At 36.6% G+C, this 19,295-nt stretch overlaps 1 long non-coding RNA gene across 1 annotated transcript in view; it reads right to left on the bottom strand.

Annotated features, from left to right (window-relative positions):
- Positions 1 to 1,007: 1,007 nt before the first annotated feature.
- The window catches only part of LOC108360052 (uncharacterized), a 23,560-nt gene continuing 5,272 nt past the window's right edge, over positions 1,008 to 19,295 (bottom strand). The window contains exons 2-5 of the long non-coding RNA XR_001847045.1: positions 17,631 to 17,634; positions 9,422 to 9,433; positions 2,016 to 2,022; positions 1,008 to 1,138 (exon numbers count right to left, since the gene is read on the bottom strand). This is a non-coding gene — a long non-coding RNA (uncharacterized LOC108360052). The remainder of the gene's footprint in view (positions 1,139 to 2,015; positions 2,023 to 9,421; positions 9,434 to 17,630; positions 17,635 to 19,295) is intronic.

Here is a 19,295-nt window from a genome sequence, read left to right as displayed (position 1 = left end):
CAATGTTTACCGTTGTTTTTACGACAGAAACCGAATTGGTTATTTACAAAAATGAATCTGTCGACAGGTTTGGAATTTTATCTTTGAAACGCCACACTTTTCTTTGAAATCGCTTTATTAGTTCTCGTGCAATAAACGTTTTTGTGAAGCTCTAAAAATTACAACTACAACATTTGAACATAGCCCCCATACCTTAAGGTAAGACGTATTCTACGTCAAAAATAGGTACAATCTGAAATTTCCAGTTTTTATTCCTGGTATCAAGTAAACTTTGGGAGGGTCAAACTGCACGTGAAGTTTTATGTTCTCTTTATGGGATTGGATTCTACTTATAACACGAGTATACAACATTTGAATATCATCAGATTTGCATTCGTTCGATTATCCAAAATGGGGTGTGATATTAAAGGGCTTGACCTGTAGATGTGTACTAAGTATTTATTTTTTTGAAAAGTATTGCCACCTGTTAAACATTTTAATTAAAATTATTTAATAAGTTAAATCAGTTATTAAAATATGGGTATTACAAGAAATTGGTTTGAAAGGCTTCATTTCTGATAAATATGTAGGAGTGTTGCCACCCGTTTAAAAGAGTAAGGGAGTTAGGTATATGAAATACATGCATATTTTTGTAACAAAATATGGGTGTTCGAATACGTGAAGGAATTTTTTGTAAAAGAGATCAGGGGCCTGCCACACAAGCGCTACAAGTCCTACAAGTTTTCAAATAAATTGAACAAGTGTAGATATTTTTAAAAGCTGGGTTATGCAAGACTTAGACTTGACTTGCCTTACCTAGAAACTTAGACGCGATGCACGCTGAGTATGCCAACTATTACCTTTTCTCTTTGTTTTGATTCTCAGCACTTGTATATGTACACGTAACTTGTAATCGTTTAGCTTGTTTTTTCACCGAAATTGTTTAAATATTACTATAAAAAAAAATGTATTTACGCGTTTGAAATTGTGATTGTTTTATTTAATTTTCTCTCTTTATTTGGAAGTTTGTTTTTCGATTGCCAGATGAATTACATTTATACCAAAAATTCTATTTTTGTGGCATATTTATAGGGATTTTATGAAAACATGAAATGGCAGCATGATTCTCTCACGGCTCTCTTTGCACTTAGAAATTTAACTTGTTTCGAAGTGAAGTTGGTTTTTTGGGTAACCACATACACGCGCTGCTCATTTGCCAGATATACAATTTTCAAGTCAAGTCAAGTCAAGTCTGAGTCTTGAATAACTGAGCTTTAAGACAAAGCAACTTGTAGTTACAAGTGCCGTACTTGTAGTTACTGAACTTTTTGTACAATTGTACTCTATTTTCGTAACACAACGAACACACTCAAACTATATTTTTTGGAATCGAGTAACAGAACCCTTGTGTCGTATCTAATCGCAAAGACGCATTACAAAGTTACGTTACAAGAAATTACGTTACTAAAATCTCCATTGAAGCTTTTTTGTTAATTGGTTTGTAAATTAATTTTTAAAGCAAATATAATATGAATTTTATGTCGAATATATTTTTTTATTTTGACTTAAGCGCACCCTAGCGGTTCCATTAATTGCAAATCTATGTCGCACTATGAATTACCGCTGGCGAAGCCCATATGTCTACACTTTGGAATAGATATGTAAAGTAATATGGTTATATTTTGGGCTTTTAAATAGTCCAATATTCTAATTTAATTTTATGAATTTGGTATTGATATTGGGAATATCGGGTTTTTTTATCCCGCTAATAATGAGTACCTGATATTTTTACGGCGATACTTTAAATTAGTACTATGATTTCTCGACTAGTTGTTTTCTTTGAGTAAGTATTTTTATTTTTTTCGTATATTTGCTTATTGACAAAACCCAACCGCGCTAATACAAATAATTTTATGGTGAAAAACTGTCACTATTCGAATAATTTCGGTTAGTCGATTTTTAGACTACTCGATGGTGATCGGTTAATTGAATAATTGCTATTCGACTATCAACCGACAAAAAAGTTGCTAATCGACTAGTCGACTAAGCGAGTAGCCGGATAGTCGATTTTAAAAAGAGCTCGAGCTTGTAAATAATTAAATCAAGGCTCTTCAAAATAATATTGTGTTACAAAAAATTATAGAACTTGTAGCTACAAACGAATCCTTAATAACTTGTAGACTTGTTACAATTGTAAACTTTGTGTTACATGCCCCAGATCTGCACTGTTCTTTCGAATTAAAAAAAAAAGATCTGTAGATATGCAATAAGGTTTTATTTTTTGAAGTAAGGGCTTTTTTTGAAGATACGGGGTGAAACGATGCAAAGACAATTAATTATACCACTTTTTTTTAAATGTATCCCAATTACTTGGCCAACGCCATTTTAGCGCTATACGGGTTCACTAGTGTAATTTGCTGTTTCAGGAAAATTGGTTACCTGTGTATTTTTTATAGATGCTGTTTATGTCAAGCGAAAAAACATGAAGAGGGGGAATGAAAGTTTTTTGTTTAAAATTTTTTCTTGAAACTACTATTTAGAAAGAAAGTATGTTTGTACATTGTAAATTCATATATGTTTGTACATAGGTAACACAAGCAATAAATTCTAAACAAAAGTAAATAATTAAGGATTCGTTTTTTTATTATGATTTTTATGCCCATGAAAAAAGTAAAATTAAATAGAGTTTACAATCATGTATGCCGGACCTGGAATGGTCTCGGACTAGTTCGAAATAAACCTGGAATAGGTTCCAAATTGCCACGAACTAATCCAAACAGGTCCTCAACTGATTTCGAACTCAGCCCGAACTAGATCAGATCCTGAACTGACATTGATAGCTACCAAAAATTATTCTTAAGATTTGTCTGTACTAAAGCATTTTCAAATACCGTTCGATTGAAACCGATTTTGTAAAATTTTTGTTAACTTGCTTATGCATTTGAATCATCATCTTATATACAAAAAGGCAATCATGTTTTTTTACACCTCTTTTACTGCTAAACCATGCCTATAAGGTATAAACAATTATATATCATTAGAACGATATTTTGATGCTAATGTGCGGACAATTTTTTAAATTTCAAATTAGTTTAACATAAAGCGAAAAAATCAATTCTAAGTGACACCAATACTAATCCCGTACATGTACATTAGGGCGAGACAAATTTTTTGCATCAAAGGCACATCGCGATTAGGATTATTTGGGTCATTTCAAGCATTTTTGCCCAAGAAACCAAAGGTCTAAAATTAATTGCAAGTCAGCGTTTTTTACTATCTAGTTTTTTTTTTCAAAAAGTGGATCCCCTGTTGAAACAGATGTATTGAAAACTAGCCAAAATGTGTATCTGGGGTTTTTTGGGGTCGAAGAATCCATTTCTTGCAGAAACTTACAGAAAGAGTCCGCCTATTATCTTCTTTTTTGGCGCTGTAACCGCCTAAGCGATTTTGGCCGAGTTCAGCAAAGCACGCCAGTCGTTTCTCCTCTGTGCCAATTGGAAACGCCAAGTGAAGCCAAGTCCTTCTCCACCTGATCTTTCCATCGCAGTGGAGGCCTCCCTCTTCCTCTGCTACCACCAGCGGGTTCCGAGTTGAATACTTTCAGAGCTGGAGCGTCGGTGTCCATTCGAACGACATGACCAAGCCAGCGGAGCCGCTGTATTTTAATTCGCTGCACTATGTCCATATCGTTGTAAAGCTCATACAGCTCATCGTTCCATCGTCTGCGGTACTCGCCGTCGCCAACGCGTAAAGGACCGTAAATCTTCCGCAAAATCTTTCTCTCAAACACCCCAAGAGCCGCCTCATCGGATGTTGTCATTGTCCATGCTTCTGCGCCATATACCAGCACGGGCATGATGAGTGACTTATAGAGCGTGGTTTTCGTACGTCGAGAGAGGACTTTACTCCTGAATTGCCTACTCAGTCCAAAGTAGCACTTGTTGGCAAGAGTGATTCTACGTTGGATTTCAATGCTGACATTATTATCGGTGTTAATGCTGGTTCCCAAGTAAACGAAATTCTCTACTTTCTCGAAATTGTAACTGTCAACAGTGACGTGGGTGCCAAGGCGCGAATGTGCTGACTGTTTGTTTGATGACAGGAGATACTTCGTCTTGTCCTCGTTTACCACCAGACCCATGCGCTTTGCTTCCCTATCCAACTTGGAAAAGGCAGAACAGACTTCGCGGTTTTTGTTACCGATGATGTCGATGTCATCGGCATAAGCCAGCAATTGCACGCTCTTGTAGTCCGCCTATTATACTCATCATAAAAATATGTATTAACGGCCAATTTCACGAAAGCAATTTAATTAAAAAATGATTTTTATTTTCTGAATTTTATATGGAAATTGACAGAAAATAAGAAATCATTTTCCATTTAAATTTCTGGTGAAATCGGCGGCGGCCATACATTTTTTTTATAAAAGTTATTAAATTGACATCTCAATGGCTTTAAAATCGAGTTTTGGGCTAATATTGTTGTACGTTCTATTGGTAATTATTTGCAGAAAAAAAATTTCGCCGCAATGCATCGAGACGAAAGTTATTCACGCTTTTCTCTTGATGCCAAATGTATTTTGTTTGGAAAACATTTGCATCGGAAACTTAGTGTCTCAGAGGTGGTCCCGTAGTAAACTGGTTTAGATCCGATCATTGGATCATGAAAAAGCTCCGGTATTCCTAAATTTTTATATGAGAATTGAAGTTGGTTTTGTTTTTTGCTTAAAAATTACTTGTTTCTTTCAAATATAGCCAATTCAATGTGCACAAGAATGTATGTAAATATATACATACATAGTATGTATTTAGACCCATGTAAGTTTATAAATTTGATCAGCCCCTAAGGCTATTTGCAGCTCTCAAGAAAAATCACAAATATTTTTCATTATTTCTGTTTGTTGTAAAAGTACTTTGCTTTTGCTGTAATTTTCTTTAAGAAATGAATATTCAGCATTTTTTGAGCTGTCAACTGCTTTAAGAAATTTTAATTGAAGAAAATTTCTTTTCCATTTTTTGTGCGTCTTTTTTTTTATGAATTTTTCGTTTTTCTTAAGAGCTGCAAACAGTCCTTTACCAAAGATTCAATTATTAATAATATATACATATGTGGGCACTGAATTATCAGATCTCAGAAATATTTTTCCATTAACTTGTTTGGCATCCAAAAAGTTACACATTTTCCAAGGAATAGAAAAAAAACACGTTTTTTTGTAATGTGCTTTTGTTCTTCGCTAATTTCTAACAGAACTCTATTGATTTACGTCTTTACTTCATTTCGAGCTAAGAACTAAGAATTTTATATTTACCTCTAAAATGTTTTGTTTAGATTGCCAACACGTAAGTTCCCACAGCAGTTTTTTTTCAGGCATAAAGAACCAGCCGGACCGGAATGCGAGTGTCTATGTAGTTGATAGGAATGAGGAAAATGCCTTCTGACAGCGTGACAGGAAGAAGCCTTTTAAGCATTTCTTTGCTTTACCTAAAAACGTTTCCCCTACTTCGTTACAACAGCCCCTACTACTTACATACGTACATACATATGTTTATGTACATACCAGGAATGTTGCGAATATTTGCATTCGCATTCGTTATGCGAATGATTCGCATCATTTTACGCATTCGCATTCTCATCAAATGCTATGAATGTTCTGCGAATGCGAATGTACACATGGGCAGAGAGTCCACTTTAATATTGTTGAAATGATTAGAGCGATTGTCTAACCAGGGTGCGTACAATAACCGGCTTTTAGCTTCAGTAAACGGTCAAGTAGTATATCAAGCAACATTGATGGGCCCTTAACAAGTACTGCTAAAAGTCGTATAAGCAACCTAGAACTATTTTTTTTTTAGATGCCTCCAGCAAAGCGAAGGCTCGGATGTAGATTCTAGCTTTTTTAATGTTATTCCTAACATTCGCATTCGCATTCCGAAACTTCGCATAGACATATCTCATCATGGACCGAACGTAAAAGGGCTGCGATGCCAGGAGCTGGCACCACTTTATTTGTTTTGCTTTCTTTTTTTTTTGAGAAGAAATTTGAGATGCTTTTCAAATTGACTCAAAACGCGAAGCTGACACTTTTCGTTCTGCCATCATCACTTATGGTATTGCTAATACTGTTGTTGTTGTTGTTGTTATTTCATTGTCAACCGATATTATTATTGCCTTTGTTTTGTAGTGCGTATTGTAAATAGGTATAGGTTTGTTGTTGTTGTCCTTGCCGCCACTTCATCAAAAATTCTCCGCAGAGAAAGTGGTTGGTTCAGTGACTTTTGTTTGCGCAAATTAAGATTCCTATACACTGCATAGTACATAGCGAGATATGTACATATAAATACTGGGATGAGATACACACATGGGCGTAGCCAGGTAGGGGCGGGGGGGTGTTCGAGCCCCCCACTAACTTTCAAATTTTCCTTATATATATATATAAAATATTACCCTGAAATGCCAGCTTAATAGGGTCGAGGCCCCCCCTAAATTTCATTCTGGCTACGCCGATGGCGTCCAAAGTAGTGGTGGATACACACGTACCTTTACACATATGTATGTACAAACATACTTACATACATATGCCCATATGGATGTCTGCATCTGAGTACAAAGCAATCAGTTGATTACCCAATATATGGGAAACAAACAACAAAACATTCCCTTATCAAACACTCAGAAACACAGACATAATTATGTAGGTACATGTACGAATGTATATGTATATGTTTTATGTACCTTTAAGCATTTGATTCGTGTGAATCTTGCAATTTCCGAAGACATTTTTATTGGCAATTTACCGCGACGATTTTCACCTTTTCCCAAATGAGCTTCTTCTCACAGAAACAGCAGCAGCAACCAGTGATTTGGATTGTTGAAGTGGCAGTAAGACACATCCAATATTTAACAGAGGTAATTCAATGCCACACGGTGCGTCACGAAGCATGTCAACGCACGCACAACAACAAAGCGATTGTAAGTAAATATATACGTACATAGATATGTACAAATACGTGGTATTTAAGTTAGCGAAGCAGAGTCAAATAATGAAGAGGCTATATATACATATGTATATGTATGTATGTGGCAGTTGAAGTAAAGTTCGTCGAAATTGTCAACAGTGTGGCACACAATCAATGTGCAACACTTGGCAACGATGAGGGGGAGGTGACGCATTCGATTACGACGTGGCAAATGGCAAGTGGCAGCGATTCATCGATGCTTATGGGAAACAGGATGCGACATTCGCGCAACGTCCCTGCTGTAGAAACGACTGTTGTTGCATAAATATGTATGCTCTTGTGAATCTATACACATTGCACTTATACATACTTGCATATGAGCTTTGTGTTTAATTGCATTGTTGTAAGTACTTTTTGTGATTTTTGTTAAAGCAAGAATGTGTAAACGTTTATTTGTACATATGTATGTAGACATGCAACCCCATTTGGAATAGATAAAACCAATCACGCGTGACAAAGTCCGCTTCCACTTCCTCATTTCGGCATCGATATCCGCTGAGACTAAACCAAAGTAGCATTTATTGATTAAAGCTGATCGAAAAGCCGCACAGTGTAAGAAGAAGAGTAGCAGAGAAATATTCCGATTTAACGAAGAGTGTTAATTAAGTTAAGTCTAACCCCAACTAACTGTCAACATTTGGAAGTGCAGACTTCCGAGCTCTTTTGGTCGGATTGAATAGCTAACTTTTCGTTGGTCTGAAACGGCGTGGTGAGGTTCATCCCAATTCGGATGGAGCAGAAGGTTGTGCACTATAGAGCACAATCCTAAAGCCATGCTGATAAAGCTCAATCAGCTCAGGTTTCCAGAGCCTTTGAAGCTCAACAATGCAGAGCTTCCCTTAGGTGAAACGCAGAGAGCCCCTTTCTTATCGAAGACTGGACATGCTTCCTTTTAACATACTCGCTTAATTGAATGAATCCGCAGTGTTTTACGTCAAGGAATATTACCTCGTTCCCTGTTAGATAAAGCTAAATATATCATCCAGCGTTCATCGTCTTTGTCACAAGAGAAGAGAGCTGAGTCCGTTCCCTTTCGGAGAAGATTCCCGATATTATTCCGATGGACCCAATGACAGCATTTGGTGGAAACTAGTACCAGCCTTTAGAATGCCACTCTGTGCGATGAGGTAGTTGATGGGAGTCCTCATAGCAGTTCCTTATACTCCTTAGCTTAGAGTGAGATGCATCTTGACCACTACTTCGAATCGAAGTTGGAGAGGAAGAGTAGGATCTCTATCACAGGTGTCGGTAATTGGTGTGAATAGTAAGATTATTCACCTTATGCATTTGGCAAAGTAGGGGCTTTTGGGTCGCATCATTATACTTTGGTGTGGGCTGCTCCTTCCCCTCGAACAAGCTACTTGCTGTATACACTTTTCAAGAGTTTTAGAATGAGTTCCACGATTTTAGAAGTGTGATATGGTCGTCTTTTACCAGAATTCCGCCTTCCGAAGTCCGATCTGATCGTAAAATCATGTTATGGCCACCCAGTACTTCGATTCAATTTTCATTCTGCGCTGCTGCCTATCAACATCTAAAACAACTCGCTCTCACGTTTCTTTTTTCTCCTGTTTTTTTTCTTTTAAAAAGACGTAATCTTGCTCTTTCTTCTCCCGGTAATCTCGGACTCCTTTCGTGTCCAAATTCCCAAATTTATGTTCAAGGAAATACTGGATTTTTAGCACTGAAATGACATGAGCTAGATTAGAACACCGACCAAAAAGAATGCTTATTTGCAATTTGTTTTTTTTTTTTTTTAGAGTAAAAACACAAAAAAAGCTTCACTGTTCGCTTCCTTCGTGAGACGGAGGTGGTGGTGAAAGCGCACAGCGCACTTACAATTTTGCGACAGCCACAGCCACTCGTTTCAAGTGGAGTTTCCCAGTGAATTCAATACGAAATACTCGCTTGTGACACCGGCAATAAACACATGCGTAGGTAGTAAGTGTGCGTCAAGTAGGCTGTTGGAAAAACGGAAATGGAAATTTGATATTTTGAATCGTGCCTTAGTGCGAATATGTGTCTTGTGACAAGGGTAGTAGCAACAATATTATTTAATCTAGTGCGGCAAGGGACGGCAAAGGTGGAAACGCCGATCACAATGCTGTTTCGAACTGGCTAAGTGGCGTTGCTGCAACAACTTGCAACAAATGTTACCCTCTACAGCAGAATTCATTGTCGCCACAGGTGATTATTACGGGCAGACGAGCAGGAGGCCCGGCATTGCTTCCGCCGGCGTTGGCTGTGCAAATGAAATCAGATACCTTATGCGTTCCGTCGGAAGCAGTGCGAAGAACAACGAAAGGCTGTTGCTACTCATATACATACATACTTACATACATGTGGATGCATATGGCTCTTGCTGCTAATGAGTCTCATCGTTATTGACAGGAATTTTTTTTTGTCTTCCCTCGTTGCACGCGCACTTTAAAATGTGGCTTCCGAGTTTAATGAAGTGCGGAAGCCGGCATGAAGCTTTTTCGTCGTTTCGCTGATCATGACGTCGACGAATGGCAAGAAGGATAGCAACGAGGCCGATTATGGCGATATGGCAGTGTGGCATTTACTTGTAGTAACTATATCGATTACCAATTAGTAAAACACCTTTTGCGCCATTCGGTTCGGTTTGCTTATGGTTTTCTTTTGCTGTTCCAAAACTTGGCCAGACAGCGTGACTCCACCTGCAGTGCGCCAAATGTGTTGCTGCGCAAAGTAGCCCTACATATATGCGTATGTATGTATAACGTACCCGTTTTTTGTGTTTGTATTTGGTTTGTTTGTCGAGTGTCACAGTGGCACATATCAACGAACGGACCATTATTTTGTACATCAAAGACCATATTGCCACAGTAAAAATACTCGTACACTTAAATTATGATCTGCAAATTAAAGTTGTTGTTGTTGTTGTAGCGGCTACAACGACCACGCCCAGAGCGGCTGGTATCTCAGTCGTTGTCGTCAAGCTCGCTTAACGGAAGGCCCAAGAAGCTTGCAGCCTCTATAAGGTATGTCCATGGGGACAAAGACGTTAGCTGTATGCGGATTTCCGGGCATGCGAAGAGATATTTCGAGTCGTGGGGTGTCTATGCACATGCTAGGCACTCATTTGGCACATCTGCATCTAATCTGCTCAGGTATGAATTTACCCTGCTGAAGTAGCCGGGGCGAAGTTGGGCTAATGTGGTATGAGTCTCTCGAGGTAGACGAAGCTCTGTCTCATCTACGTCAGGTGGTTGTGAGCCCAGAACGACATTCACCGGTCTGGAGTCTACGTAACTTCGGAATGACTCCCTGTGAATGCCGCTCATGGACTGTCGATATGCTAATGGATCCGGAACGTTTGCTTTATGAACCTCTGGACTTCGACCGTCAGTTCGTACAGATACCTTCTGACAAGCCTTCGCGAGGGCTCCTCAGCTAGCACGTGTTTGTTCGGGTGTCCACGTCCATGGCTCCCTACTATGAACTACTTGCAGATCATTGTGTTGTGCTCCCTTATGGATGGTATTTGCGTCTCGTCATGTAGGTGATGTTCTGGCGACATCAGAAGACATCCGGTCGCTGTCCGAAGTGCTGCGGAATTTAGAACCGGCCGGCCAATTGCCTTGCATGTTGCCAGCAACTTTTCTTTGTCTTTGCCCCAGGTACTGCCGGCTAGCGACTTGAGGACCTTGTTGTGGCTCTGTAATTTGTCGACAACTGCGGTGGTGCGCGCAGAGAAGAAGATCAGACTGTCGAAAGCTACTACGAGTATTTTTTGGTTATTCACCATCTGAATTGGTGTGCCATCAACGTGACCTCCTTCGTTCAGGTGGTAAAAAAGGTAGCTGATGATTTTGTAGGGGAGAGAGTTACACTCCTAGCAGTGAAGAAGCGATAAAGCTCGGAGCGATACCCGTTTACTTTCGAGCACAAGTTGTTAGATGCTTCGGCTGATAAAAAGGAGGAACGATTTTTACATTTTGCAACTTGAAAAATTAACCTTTAATATTTCAAATATTACTACAAAAAATGGTATATAAATAATCTTCCAAATTATCAGAGTTTCTTTTTTGTTTTTAACATATTATTTTTTAACATTTTTTCATACAAATGCCACGTTACGCCAAATTGGAAATGCCCATATCTATTAACTTTGCCTTAAGCAAATCAAAACGAATTTAATAAAAGAGTATGTGCGCCTAGGACACGCTGGAGAAGTGAAACTGATGTTACATACATATCTATTTTGTCATACATATGTACACACATACATAGAGCTGCTTTTGCTTAAGGTTATACTTTTTGTTTTTTCTATTTAAATCCCTACCTCTTCTCCTGTTCGTTCTAATTACATTTATGTTATTCTGTTTCCTTTATCGTCGTTTTTATCTTTATACTCTTTCGATAAGAAAATCGATGGTAACATCCAATAATATATCGATAACAAAATCGATAAATATCGATAACAAAATCGATAAAAATATCGACAACAAAATCGATAAATCGATCCGAAGATATCGATAGCAAAATCAGTAACAGTATCGAAAAAATATCGGTAACAAAACCGATAAAAATATCGATTATTTTATCGATAAGTCCCGAGAATTCCGAAAATCTCTAAATTCCCAAAATAGTTCCCAGATTGAGTCTGTGTGTCTCTCTCTATATCCTTTCCTCTTTAGTTACCTTTATTTTGATCTTTCTTCCCCTATCTTCACATTTACTTTTATCGGTATCCTCATCCTCCTCTTTGTCTTTGCTTTTATGTTTGCCGTTGTCTTCATCTACATATTCCCCTTCACCTTTGCGCTTATATACATATATAAGTAAAGTGTTTAAATTTACCTTGGTCTTCATTTTTGCCTTTATCTTTACGCATCTTTGTTTTTGTTTTTATTTGTACCTTTCCCTTTATCATTTTCTTTATCTATGTACGTAGTCACCTTTACTCTCTTTCTTGTATTGGTATTTTTCCTTTAACCTTTTATTAGCAAATTTTTGTTAAATTAATACCATATGCATACACACAAGAAGCACTTGCTTCAGCCCCAACCATTTGCGTTGCACCATTTCCGTGTGCAATTTCCGTTGAATTTGCCAATTTACTCCCAACCGCCGATGTAGAAGTTTCACTTCAAAACACAATTATTTTTTATATAATGTACATTTACGATTCGACGATACCAGAGTTCTGGTACTCTATTCCAAAAAATAGCGTTAGAAAACTATCGAATTGAAAATATTGGTATCGAATGGCAAAAATATCGATATGGTATCGTATGGTATCGAAATTCGTGTCCCTAAGTGCAGCTTGAATCCTTTCTTCTGTGACTGGTTTAAAAAATTTGAGCTTATAGCGAAGACCGAAATATGTAGATATATCGTATAAATTGTTATTTTCTAGGGATTAAATTATCACAAAGACCAAATAAACGATTTAGCGTCGAATCTCCACAGACAAAAAATATTGGGTAAAATGTGTAATTTTCTTTGCCAGATACATATATGTTTTATTAGTGCACTTGCACAACATTCGCATTCGCAAAAGCTCCGCATTGATTATTGCGAATGTTAAAATTAATGCGGAAGCTCCGCGGTTACGAATGCAAATGTGAATATTCGCGACAACCCTGATTTGAATCGAGTAGGATAGTACCAAATGCTAAGAATATTAGAAGTTAAATCAAAAATATTTTTAAACAGACAAACTAAACTCTCGAGATCATAGCAACCGCTAGAGAACTTTTCAAATAAGCTCTAGTACATTTAAATTTTCTTCACGTAAATGCTTTGGCTTCGAAAACCACACCACTGAGATTTTTCGAAGGCAGTTAAATTAGATTTCTTGAAACAGTCATTAATTATATCTCACCGTTTGGCAGTACGTATTTGCGATTTCACGCTCCAAGGTGCCTGAGGACCCTTCGCCTATTTCCGATATACAGAATATGTATTTATGTTAAAAGTGTGACTGCATGCTTAAGAATATACATATACTTGAATGAGCAAAAACACACATATCCACATCCATTTACAAGCTTTCATTTGGAGGTTGCAAAATACTCCATTAGCTTTTGTTTAAAGTTTCGAAATTCTTTTCAGGCACTCATCAGGTTTCACGTCATTGATTAATGGATGCGCAAATATTCGTAGACAAATTGTGATTTTCCGATTATGGTTGTTGAAAAGTATGAAAATATAAGCCTCGCATTTAGACGCAATATAGAATTACCACATTTTTGTTTGCGCTTCCGCGGTTGTTTCGTGGCTTTCATACTTGTGTACTTGCCCACATAATGGCCGGGGTTTGTGAGTAAAAGAATTCAACAAGTGCTTACAGGGTAATTTAAAAACTTTTAAAATAAGCAATAGCATTCCAGATTCTATTATGATGCTTGTTACTTAGCTTATTTTTGTTGCTAGGCATTTGGCAGAAGTTGCCACAACTAGAAGAAAAGATCGTGGAAGCAAGCATATTGGTGAAAAAAAAAGAAAAAAAATGAGTTGCCTCAGAGTCTTTGAATGGACATACATAACTACATATGTACATAAATAAACGCTAAGTCTAAGTTTAGTATAATGCCTAACAAAAATTACTGTTTCGAAAGTTTAGAACGCTCATTTTCTCAGAGTTGATACTCACAACAATCCCCTGAAAAGAAATAAGATTATTATGGAATTTTGGTAACTGGGCGTGACAGCGCCAATTTAGTTTATTTCATTTAGTCTAACTACAACAAGTGCTCATTTGGACTGAGTAGGCAATTCAGGAGTAAAGTCCTCTCTCGACGTACGAAAACCACGCTCTGTAAGTCACTCATCAGATCCATACTGGTATATGGCGCAGAAGCATGGCCAATAGAGTTTCTAAGCAAAAATAAGGTGCAATATTCTTTAAAATAAATCTGTGCAAAGATGAAAATTTTTGGTCAATATCTTAAGCTCGCTCAAGTCCATCTAAGTTCAATGTGTTGAAAAAGTTTTTTTTTTGAATTACTCCGATCGCAAATTCAATGCTCTACCAAAAAAAATTAGGATACCAAATTATGTAGGAATAATACTTTCGAAGATAATTGTAATTTTAGTAAAAAAATTCTTAATTTAGTTTTATTAATTTTCTTTTAACTTTCATTTATGGGTGAAAAATAATTTACAAATATATATATATTAGATAATATATGTATAAAAAATCAAATTTCTCACAAAAAACTATTTTTTTGTGAAGAAAACACACTTACATACATACATACATATGTACATATATTTTTATATATTTATAATTAAATTTCAAATTTTTATGTTAACTTATAATGAAATTTTTCTATAGAAAATCATAGGAAAATTTCAAGATTTTCGATTCGTACGAAAACAAGAATACGCCGAATCGAAAATTTACAGCTTATTTTAATATAAATTTTTTGATTTTAATATCATAAAATAAGAACGTGATAGACATAAGTTTTTTATAACGGCTATAGCAAAAATTTTAAATTCAAAAGTTATCAAAATAAATGCAATGGGTGAAGTAAAAATTAGATTCTACTCTTAGTCTATTTATAGAAACGTGGTATAATAAAGAGTATTTTTATTTGATTTTTCCATTACACTCATCGGCGTAGCCAGAATGATATTTAGGGGGGAGAGAGTGGTTTGTGCTCGAGCACCCCCTGCCCCTACCTGGCTACGCCCATGATTACACTAAAGTTTACATTACAGCAATTGAAATTTGATTTTATTAAACACTTTATAAAAAAAAAGTCAACGTTAATGTGTTTTCTTAACAAAAAAGGAAATGTTTTGTAAAGAATTAAATTTGTTAAACATTTTTCCCCCATAAACAAAAAATCAAAATTAATAAAAATTTAATTACTGTTTTCTTTTTAATAAAATTGCAATTGTCTCTGAAATGATTAGTCCACATAATTTCGTATCATAGCCTTTTTTGTAGATTATAAAATTTGCGAACGAAGTAAGCTAAGAACAATTTTTTTAAACACATTGAATTTTAATGGCATTGGGCGAGCCTAAGATATTGACCAACATTTTTTATCTTTCCCATAGATTTTTTGTAGAGCATAATTAACCATATTTTTTCTAATCCTTTCCTAATTCATTTCTTATCCTTACTAAAGTAAGTAGTAACGATTATTGAAGTAGTACGGACTAGACATGTATTGGACCAATATTAGCGACATGCGGCTTCTAACAGTAGTGAATTTTACTTTTTTTTTTGTTTTGAGTTGTGTCGTTATTGCAGAGGACCATCGACATGTAAGTATGTTTATATATCCGTATACATATGGAAAGGAAATGTAAGCATTGCAGATGTGTCCACACGATTTCAAGCTGCGGGGTACTTTTTCCTAATATAAAAATGTATAAAGAAAGAAATTTTCTCGGCCGTTTTCTTTGACTGCTGTCGTTTTGCACATTTTTTTTGCACTGTTGTGTATGATTGTACTCCTGTGTATACATGAATATGTACGTAAGCACATACATACATAGTTACCTCTAAGTACATCATCTAGGAAAGATTCATAGACACACTTACGTACAAACATACATATGGATGTGGCTCAGTACAATTAGTTTTCGCAAATGCCAGATGTTGACATGTGGCAGGCATCGAATTGTAGCAAAAAAAAAGCCGCAAATCAAATGTCTATAAGCAACAACAACTAGAGAAAAATACAATAATAAATAACACAAAGTGCCAATGCAGAAAATACAAAAGAAAAGAAATGTAAAGCGAAGAAATTTTATATATGTATACATACAGCCATTGGGAATTATGAAAAACAAAATTTATTGAATGGAAATGGAAACAAAGCAGCGGCCCCAAAAGGAAGGGCGCCCGATGCATAAATGAAGCGTCGGTTTGACGGCTGACATCCTTACCTCGGCACTGACACCATGCAGATATCTTCTATGCGGAATGTCCCAAATGTTGGCTCCCTCCAGCTGTCTTTATTCGATGGCGGTTAATGGTTTCCAATGGCATTGTTTGCCACTGCACAAGGCTCCGAAATGTTGCTCTATGTATGTATGTATGTATGAGTGTACATAAATATATCCAAATGTTTGTATGTAAATTGCAAACAGATGCGCTGTCTGCAAAAATGTGGCACATTTGATTTCTTCATTCACTCCATTCAAATTTCAAGTTCGGGCAAATGGCACGAGAGGTAGACAGACAGACAGACAGGCATTCCAGCTAGTGTTTTTAGGTTTTGTTGAAATTCTATGCAGCAGGTGCGATTGATCCTTTGATTTTTAATTTAAATATTTGCTTCATGATTTGTAGATAGGTGGGTGGATGATTGGATGGCTGGGAGGATGATTTGCCAATAGGTATGACTTAAACAATTGAACGTGTTGTACTGACATGTTTATCAAATTGGGTTTATTACAACAAGTTCATTATTTGAAATAAATAAATGGGAGGTGTTATCAAGCTATGTGGGTAAATTTTTTTTGCAGTTGCGAAGGAACTCTGTTTCGGTTATCAAAAAAATATATGTATATTTGGTGCTTACCAGTGTTGCTACTCGAGAATATTTTTGGGTACCAAAGGGCCTACCAAATTGGTTTCCAAACTAGCAAATTTTTTGATCATAAGAACAATGAGTATTTATTTCGTTACAATTTTTTTTTGCATTTGTAAATGCCGGATACCACGATGGGTACATTTTTTCCAGTTTATAACATTTTTCGAAATACATTTTAAAAAATTTATAAGAAATGTTTGGCATGATTTTCGTTAAGTCCAATATTTTTCCGATCACACGATTGGCTGCCGCTAAATTTTATATATTTCAGATAAATTATGTTTGGAAAAACCAAAAAATAATTACTTTTTGTGATCGATTCAATTCATATCAAACATTTCATGTTTGAAAAAAAGTTCAGGTGTTTAACTAGATATTTTTTAGAGTTACTATAAACAACAAGAAAGTATGCAATCTCAATCAAACAAATCTTATGCCGGCTTTTCTTGTACAAAGCTTATTGCATAAAAATAAATGTGGTGTATTCTTGTTTTCGTTCGAGTTGAAAATTTTAAAATTTTTTTATCGAAAATTAAAAGAAAATTTCATGATTATCGATTCGTGCGAAAACAAGAATGCGTCCTAATTTTTTACATACCTCTCGTAACTTCATCAAACGAACCAAACTACCAAAGGAAAATTAAGCTATCAATTTTGGTGCAATTGGACTATAATGGCAACGCTGGCGCTTACGCTGTTGCTAAGTGCTTGGCCAAGGTTCTGCTCCAATTTGTGGCGTACTTTCTGATGTTACAGCACGAATGGAAATATGTACAATTGCACGCCGCCTCTCATCGGCAAATTGTTTTATGAGAAGCTTTTTCAACATAATAATACCATTACCATTGCCTGCCGAGGGGTGACCACTGTTTGAAAAAACGTTTTTTAATTTAGGTGCTACTCGGATCAGGGATTGGTAGTACACACCTCTAACCACTCAATGGAAATCATTGAACCATTTCTAAAACTATCTAAAAATTCAAGGGATCAGTGACATTTCTGCAATAGCTTTACATAAAAGTCTTTCTGAAAGAAAATTTAAAAAGCTTTCCTCAAAATAGCTATTCCCTGGAATGTCCCTTAAAAAAGAAATTGAACATATGACGCTTCTTGGCGATCCTACTAAAATAACAAAATTTTGATGGATAAGGATTTCCGGGCTAAACTCCCTAAAGCTATAACTTACGCACACTCAAAAGCAAAATAATTAACAAGTATTCCCTTCTTCTTCTTCTTTATTGGCACGAGAGTTGTTTCTCTTCTGTGCTAACCGACGCCAATTGGAAATGCCAAGAGATCCGAAGTCCTTCTCCACCTCGTCTTACCAATGCAGAGGAGATTTTCATTTTCATCTGGCACCAGCATCGCGACCCGCTTTGAATACTTTCAGGACTGAATCGCTTCTGTCCATTTTAAGTCGCTATTCGCACACTATTGAACTAAGTAAACAAAGTAAACTTGAAAGCGAACATCAAATTAAATATTGGAAAAAAGAACAGGATATGAATAGGAAATGCTTTGTAAAAATGGCATTTGTTAAAACAAGAATATTGCTATTTACATGTACATATGTATGTATGCTACTGATACACATACATATTTTTTCAGCACATTGCCTTTGCAGGCAGAAAATGGATATGGTATAAGATAACAAGTTTCGAAATTTCAACTTTACTTAAAGGTAAATGGGCCAAACTCCCAGAGCAATTTACACAAGAAGAAAAAATTCACTTCTCTAAAGAAGTCAAATATCTGAGAGTTATCGCTGATGACAAACCCCCATTGAATCAGATTCAAAGCAAGGCTATTAAAAAGACCAGCAGTGGGATTCTGAAAGTCGATGTCGCTAATTTGATCCCCGAAAATCTCCAAGAAAAACTAGCAGGCGCGCCTAACAACATGGCACATCTAGTTATACGGCAGATTTGGCTGATTGCGTACCGCGTCTGTTACTTCATTATGCTATATGCCTTTAGGCCTTACTTTTTTCATTTGAAGAATTATGGCGCTGACAATTTAGCGAATCGATTGTCAGAATCCCACTGCATGTGTTCTATTTCGACCTGCCAAAGCTACTGGGAAGAGACTAGGACATAATAACCAAATTGAGATGGATGTACAGACCCATTTCCCAACCCTAAACTGACACATGTTGGCTCCATCTGCTGATCATCATCATCATCCCATCATCTCTATGTCATCATCTCTATAGACATCCCTAGTAATTGCCATACCTTAAAAAAAGCTCTAAATGCAGAAATAATACCAACAATAAGCATAGGTTTGTTTGTGTGAAATACTTCACTTCCTATATCCCTGTCAAAATCGGATTGTCCAACCGCTCAGCGTTGATGGCGCGTTATTTAGGTATGCTTCATACAAATTGTATTGGCACGAGAATTTTTGACGGCCAGACAACGTTTGTTTAGGTAAGACGGAAAATACCTACCGCATCTCCCGAGGCGCTTCTAGACCTGAATCCGCTGCACATTGTAAGCAAAAACAAGGCTCTAGTGTCTAAAACGATACTCTTATCACTATGGCCACTGTGGAGCAAAAGTAGCATGTAGAACAAGACGAATAATTGCGCATTAGCTTTGTGGTCCTGTGCTTTCCGAGGTTCATGTCTAACTTTAAGGCCTTTTACTGTAATAAAACGAGGTGGCACCATGGGCAACCTAACGGGTGATTTTTTTGAGGTTAGGATTTTCATGCATTAGTATTTGACAGATCACGTGGGATTTCAGACATGGTGTCAAAGAGAAAGATG

The sequence above is a fragment of the Rhagoletis zephyria genome, unplaced genomic scaffold, assembly GCF_001687245.7.
Source record: "Rhagoletis zephyria isolate East Lansing unplaced genomic scaffold, Rhagoletis_zephyria_1.1 Rzeph_scaffold_00510, whole genome shotgun sequence".
Lineage (NCBI taxonomy): Eukaryota > Metazoa > Arthropoda > Insecta > Diptera > Tephritidae > Rhagoletis > Rhagoletis zephyria.
Note: the sequence above shows the minus strand (reverse complement) of the source record. Positions and strands in the feature narration are given on the sequence as shown.